Below are 6,981 nucleotides of genomic sequence, written 5' to 3' on the forward strand. Positions count from 1 at the left end.
AACCCCACTAAGTGCATGTCTTTGGACTGTGGGAGGAAACTGGATTATCCAGAGAAAACCCACGTAAACACGGGGAGAATATCCAAACTCCACACGCAAAGGCCCTTGGATTAATTTCATTTTGTCATTAAAACAGAGCAGCATTTGAATGATGACATGTACTATGGGGAACATTTGTGGTACAGTGAAACATATACTGCATTAGGTTTCTTAAATTGGAGGCTAAGTTTTGATGACAGCTCATCTGCAAGAAGAGCACAGTGCCATTTGCTGTTAGATCCTCTTATTTGGTCAATTCCTGAAAATCGGAAGACAGTTATTTATGTACAGACTTCCTAAATATGTGTGTGATTGTTGTTATTGTATTGTTTGAGCTGGTTGAAGAAAAGTATCTTTTAAGATGATACATTGTTTTTTATGGAAAGCTGTTTCATTCAAAATGAAATAAATAAATAAATGAATAAATAAATACTGCTATTCATAAATTATTAATAAATATTCCATGAAATAAATATCCACATGAAATAAAATAAAATATTAAATATTAAAATATTAATAAAAAGAAATTTTTATCTTATTTTATTTTATTTCAAGATTTATTTATTTCATAATGGGGTTTTATTTTGTGACACTTATTTTGTAAAGTGTGGTCCATCTAAATGATGTAACCACATTAGTGTTTAAAAGTTGCAATTTTAAATGTCACTTAATAAGTGTTCCTTTATATCCTACATGAGTATTGCGTTTATAATTGTTTACTTTGCATAAGTACTCCTGTTTAAATTATACTGTGGAGGAGCGGAACCTTTGCGCACCTCTCAGTCCCGGCTGCATAAGCTGGTGCAACTTCCTGCTCGCGCTTATACGCAGTCTGGAGAAAGACATAAGTGTTGGTGTGCTTCTTACTCTTTCACTCTACAATTGCTTTACAGACACTCTTTTTGTTACCGGAGTCCCTGTGTCAGCTGGGACCTGCAACAAACTGTGGGGGCTCGTCCGGGATCCCTCCTTTTCAGTCTTAGGGGGATCCAGTGATAACAGAACCACAAGACAACCACAACCTAGGTGTTACTTCAGCCACGCAAGCCAGTGAGTGTCCACGGAGGAAGATCAAGGTGAGAAGGATCTTTGCCTCATCAGGGAGCTGCACGGCTGCAACGGAAAGGCAACATTTGCTACAGAGCTACACCAAAGAAAACACACATGTCAACTGCATGGAAGGAACTCGCATGGAGCATTAGAAGGCGCTTGTTCACGCTCTCAGACACTAACCTTTTTGAGCTAGCAAGGAACCTAGTTGCAGACAGTCAAGACACAGCACCTTTCAACCAGGATGATATTGAGGGCTGCATGGACTATCTCACCTCCTACATCCAGTCAGAGACTCTCCTAGGACTTGAGGACGAAGGAATGAGTCATCTGCTGTCACTGAACGACTTAATCAGCCAAGCCATTCAAGTCAGAACAGTAGATAATCTCTCTGGAGCTGCACTGCCAAACATGCCTAGTCCCCATCCATCAAATTTTCCACCAGAACCACCAGCCTCCCCTGAAAACCAAACAGACATCCGTGCAAATGTAAGTACAGAGACACAGTCGATAGAGGACCTGAGGAGAGTGTATGAGGATCTGGGGGAGAGACTGAAACAGTACAAAGCAGCAGTTCCCCGACAAGCTGTAATGGCTGGTGATCAAAACCACTCTGGCCCCCTCAGCCGCTCACACCTCAGCCCAGAGGGACCAGTTATCATAAGAGACCTTTCCTACCTCCCACGTAGAGAATTCAAAGTATTTGGAGGGCAAATAGCAGACAATAGTTCTGAAATCAGCTATAACAGCCTCACAAAGCAAATCAATGAGGGACTAAAAGAAGGGGTTACCGAAACAGAAATTGTCAGGGGAGTACTTAGAATCATCAAACCTGGCACCTTCAGGGACAGCTCATGCTCAAAGATGAACTGTCTCTCCCTGAACTCTAAGGCTTCCTCAGGTCCCACCTGGGAGAAAAGGTAACAACTGAGATGTTTCAGGAGTTAATGTGTGCTAGGCAAAGTGAGCAAGAATCACCCCAGCAGTTTTTGTATCGGATAACTGGGCTCAAACAAAAGCTAACCTTCCAGTCAAGACAGACCAACGTAGACATTTCCTATGACCCGAAAACCATTCAGGAATAGTGATGGGAAATCTGGCTCTTTTCAGAGAGCTGGCTCTGTAGTCTCAGCTCTCAAAGAAGAGCCGACTCTTTCGGCTCCCAAATGGCTCCTTAGATTTTAATTTAAAAAGTGTAAAATGAATTACTAATGTAAAAGCATACATTAGGCCTATATCAAACATTTCTTTATATATTCAACAATAATAGAGTGCTCCAAATACAAATTATAAAACAAAAGATTGGAAATCAGAAAAAAACAACGGCCTTTGAGGAGGCGATCCTGTTTCTCCTGCCTGATGACCTTCCCTGTTTTGTTCTTCTAATTACACTGAGGGATGAACAGTTCATATATAGTATACCTATGTAGGTTGTTTCTGCAGCCTGCTCGATATTAAATTTTAAGTTTGCAGTCTACTCTCTGTCTATCAGAATAATCCTTTAACGCCAGGCGATCACTGATGAATCGCGGGTTTCCTGACCTTACAAGGCGCGAACAGCTGATTATTAAGACATAGTGTCTCACCGCAGAGTCAGCTGGTCCAAGGAACTTGATCAGCTGGTTTTTCACCTTAACTCCGCGACCATTTGTGCTATCGAAAAAATTCAAATGGTTCCTGAAAGCTCAGAAATTACACTTCAGTCATAGTGGTATGGTATTTGTGACCGGAAGTCTGCAAATGCTGGCACTTTTGAAGTACGCTGTATCTCGTTCGACATGTTTGGAGGTATAAGGTTAAAATGTTTCCAGTCTTCCATCACTAATTTTCCTCAACGTTCCCGCGTGCAACTTCCTCTGGCTCTTTCCTGTCTCCAAGTGCATTTTGCAGGAGCCCCTCCCTCTCTGGTGTTTGTTTACTCACTGCGCAGTGTGTCCATGGACCCTCCCCGCTCAGTGTAGAGCCCCAACAGTATTATAGAGGAGCCCAACAAGCCAATGATCCCCTATGAGCAAGCACTTGGCAACAGCGGGAAGGAAGAACTCCCCTTTGACAGGAAGAAACCTCCGACAGAACCAGGCTCAGGGAGGGGCAGCCATCTGGCGCAACCGGCTGGGTTAATGTACTTGGGGCAATTGCTGTTTTGGTTCTATAAAAACTATAACTTAAAATTTACAATGTAAATCCACTGAAATGGATCTTCTGTCATTACTGTGAATGCTGGAAAGCATTCACAGTATTGTTCTTGTACTCCAAAAACATTCGGTCGCTAAAAACTCAAGCAGCGTTTAGGCTACAGACACCGTTCTGGTATCAAAACGTTCAGCCTGTTCTGGAGATTTATGCTATTACTTTTCTTTTTTGTAACCTTTATACTTTTTAAGATATTGAACTTTTTATAATCTTCATTTTTGCCATTCAAAATGAATGGGGAAGTTTCAAATCCTTTTCAAATCTTTTCAGGCTTTAAAAGCTAATAACTTCAGCATACTTTCAGCTAGAAAAACCATTTAAGCTTTAAAATGAAGCCAAGCCTTTCAGCTATTCAGCTATTACTTGGTGTTTCAAAATCTTTTGGTTGTGTATTGCGTTTGCTAGAGTGGGAGACTGATTAGTAGAGTGGGAGACTTCAAAACTTTCAGGTGGAAAATTTATTTTTAAACTGCCACTGTGTCCACACTCTTTGCGCTACAGCCATCATTTTATGCTCAAAATGTAGAGCTGCTTCTCTACTTTCAAACAATGTGTCTCTAAACCCTGTCAAATGTACACTTTTTAAACTGTAAGCGTTTAAACAGAGGGAGTACCTTCCAACTCCTTCATTAACCTCCATAGTAATTTCAGAGAGCTGATTTTCTCCAAAGCAGAAATGAGCACCTTTTTTAAACTGCTCCCACGGCCACACTTTTGAGCCCAGGAAAATAAAAATTACACCACTGTTTAGAGCAGGTCCTTGTGACGCTCACAGTTCAAAAATGATTTTGATAGGAGCTACGGTTGTTGACTTAGAAGCAGTTATTTGACAGGTGCGCCCAGGCAAATTTGACAGAGTGCATGCATCTCAGCAGGTAAGCAGTGCACCTGGCAGGTGTTTTCAATTGGCGCATTTACAAGCATTCAGCTTGGCACAGCTCTCCAATATGTATGCTTGCAAACCTCACTGGTTGTGTGACACTACTGTTGGCTCAGTGGTAGAAAAGGGGCCCATGTATGCACAAGAAGCAGACAGAGCAGGTTCAAGTCCCACTTTATTCCAAACTTTAAAAATTTTCCACTGAGCATTCATTCACCAGCTTAAACTCTTTCAGCCAGATTTAAGCTCTTTGGAGCATTTCCTGGCATTTCAGCTAGAGACACCATTTAGGGTTTAAAATAAAGCCAAGCCTTTCAGCTATTCAGCTATCCAGCTGTTCAGCTATTCAGCTGTTCAGCTGTGCTTTGAAATAGAATAACTTCAGCATACATTCAGCTAGAGACACCATTTAAGCTTTAAAATAAAGCCAGGCCTTTCAGCTATCCAGCTGTTCAGCAGTTCAGCTGTTGAGGCTCATTCAGCAAATAATGTTTCAGCTCTTTGAAGCATTTCTTAGCATTTCAGCTGCAATCTTTCAGCTTGCAGCATTCACAGTGCATTTTCTTCAGGAAATGCTTTTTCTAGTTATTGGTTGTTGTTTGTATTATTCATATTAGAATAATAATCTGAATCATGTGCACTGTTGCCATCTTGGTGACTTTGTCGCTAGATTTAGCAGATTTTCAGACCCCTCATAGCGAGTTTTTTTTCCAAAAAAGCGACTAGCGACAAATTTGGCAAGTTTTCCCGGTGACGTCGGCGACTTTTGTAAAGTTTTTTGTTAACCTGAAATCCTTCGCTGTCGCCGGGTTTTCTGTACATACAACCTTCGTACTGCCAAGAGTACCTACCTGTTGGTATGTACCATAAGTCACGTGACCTTAATAGCGAAAGTGGGTCTGTTCATGTCCTCCTGATGCAGGTGGCGGATACGACGCCGCATTGAGCGGGTGCTGCCGTTGCTGTGATACGTCAGCATATATGTCTATGGATTTACAAATCCTGCTGACTGAAGGATGGAAGTTTGTTCATTCAGTCTGTTTACATGTTTATCTTACACAGGAGGAAGCTACGGTGGCCCATAAGTGTCAGGTCAAATACAAAAGCCGCAACACAAATACAAAAGCCGCAACGGAAGTGACAACCTGCAACATAAGTAACAGTGCCTGTTGAATGAAACAACGCGAAATTAAATTCTAGATATCTTGAAAGCAAATAATGACTAGGCAAAACTAAATTAGAGATATCTAGAACTGTAATTTTGACTAGTAAAAATGCCTTTTAAGATATCTCAAAATGAATTACAGATATCTTGAATTAGACGACTTTTCTATTTAAGATATCTTAAATTAACATTCTGACTAGTCAGAATGATGTTTGAGATGTCTTGAATTACGGAGCATTTTAGCGGAATGTTATTAAGGCAGTTTGTTAAAACAGCCTGCCATAAAATCAGAGATTCTGTGCAGATTTCTTAAGCAGTGTTTAAGTACACGATTTTTGCGGTCTCTGCATATCCCATACTGAGGAGCTCTTTCTATATTGTTTATTACAATTTTGTCCACAACGGCCAGCGCCGTTGCAGCCACCTGAAATTCTACACAGGCAATTGTTTGGACAGTTCAATAAAGCACAAGGGGACTTACCTGCAATCGCTTAATTCAGATGTCTAAAACGTAATTTTGACTAGTCATAATTACGTTTGCGATAGCTTAAATTGTAATTACGGATGTGTGAGCCGTCAAATGAAGAATCCGGTGACGTCATTTGAGATATCTTGAAAGGTTGACTCGTCAAAATATAATTGAAGATATCTTGAATTATTATTCTTACTAGTCAGAATGTAATTTTGCAGATATCTTAAATTACCATTCTGGATAGTCAAAATGTAGTTTTGTCTAGTCAAAATGCAGTTTGAGATATCTGAAATGTAATTAGGGATAGTCAGACAAACGGATTTTATGTTAAAACGGCCTGCCATAGAGAAGAGACCTCACATCTGTGAGGTCACACAACAAGGGGCATGATGTCACGAGGTACATGTAAACATGGAGCATTGATGAGATTCTGGTTACTATGGCAGCATTACTAGGGTTTCTCAGTTACTCCTTCACATGGAAAACTAAAGTGTGAGTGACGTGTGTTATTGTATATACACTATAATGAAGCTTATATAAGCACAAAAGACTTATCACATAAAAGTTTGGGCACACCTTCTAATTCAGTGCTTTTCATTATTTTAAAATTGTCTGCAATGTAGATTATTACTAAACTCACCCAAATTCTGAAGAAATACGTATGGAATTATTTAGTAAACAAAAAAGTGTTAAACAAACCAGAATATGTTATTCTGTTATTATTTTAGGGCTTTCAAAGTAGCCATCTCTTGCTTAGACTACAGCTTTTCACACCTTGGCATGTGGCCAAACTTTTGACTGGTACTCTGTGTGTGTGTGTGTGTGTGTGTGTGTGTGTGTGTGTGTGTGTGTGTGTGTGTGTGTGTGTGTGTGTGTGTGTTATTATTAGCAGCCTCTTGAGCCAGGAGAGCATGAGTCTATCTGAGACATGAGCCTGACCATTGTTGCGCACAAGCCAGCTGAACGTGCCAGCTGACAGCCTGCGGTCAGTTCAGGCGGTCCAGAGTTGGGTTGGGTGAGCATTTGCAAGGTTATCCCCCTTTTTGTCTCACATCGCCAACCAACACCTTAAATGTCCATTTACGAAGAAAACCAGCATGTGAAGAAATAACATCTAAATCCTATCTTTATGTTTAGTGAACTTAAATGGCTAATAGCAGATCACTACCCCCATCCTCCATA

The sequence above is a fragment of the Archocentrus centrarchus genome, chromosome 16 (genome assembly GCF_007364275.1).
Source record: "Archocentrus centrarchus isolate MPI-CPG fArcCen1 chromosome 16, fArcCen1, whole genome shotgun sequence".
In the NCBI taxonomy this organism is placed as follows: Eukaryota; Metazoa; Chordata; class Actinopteri; order Cichliformes; family Cichlidae; genus Archocentrus; species Archocentrus centrarchus.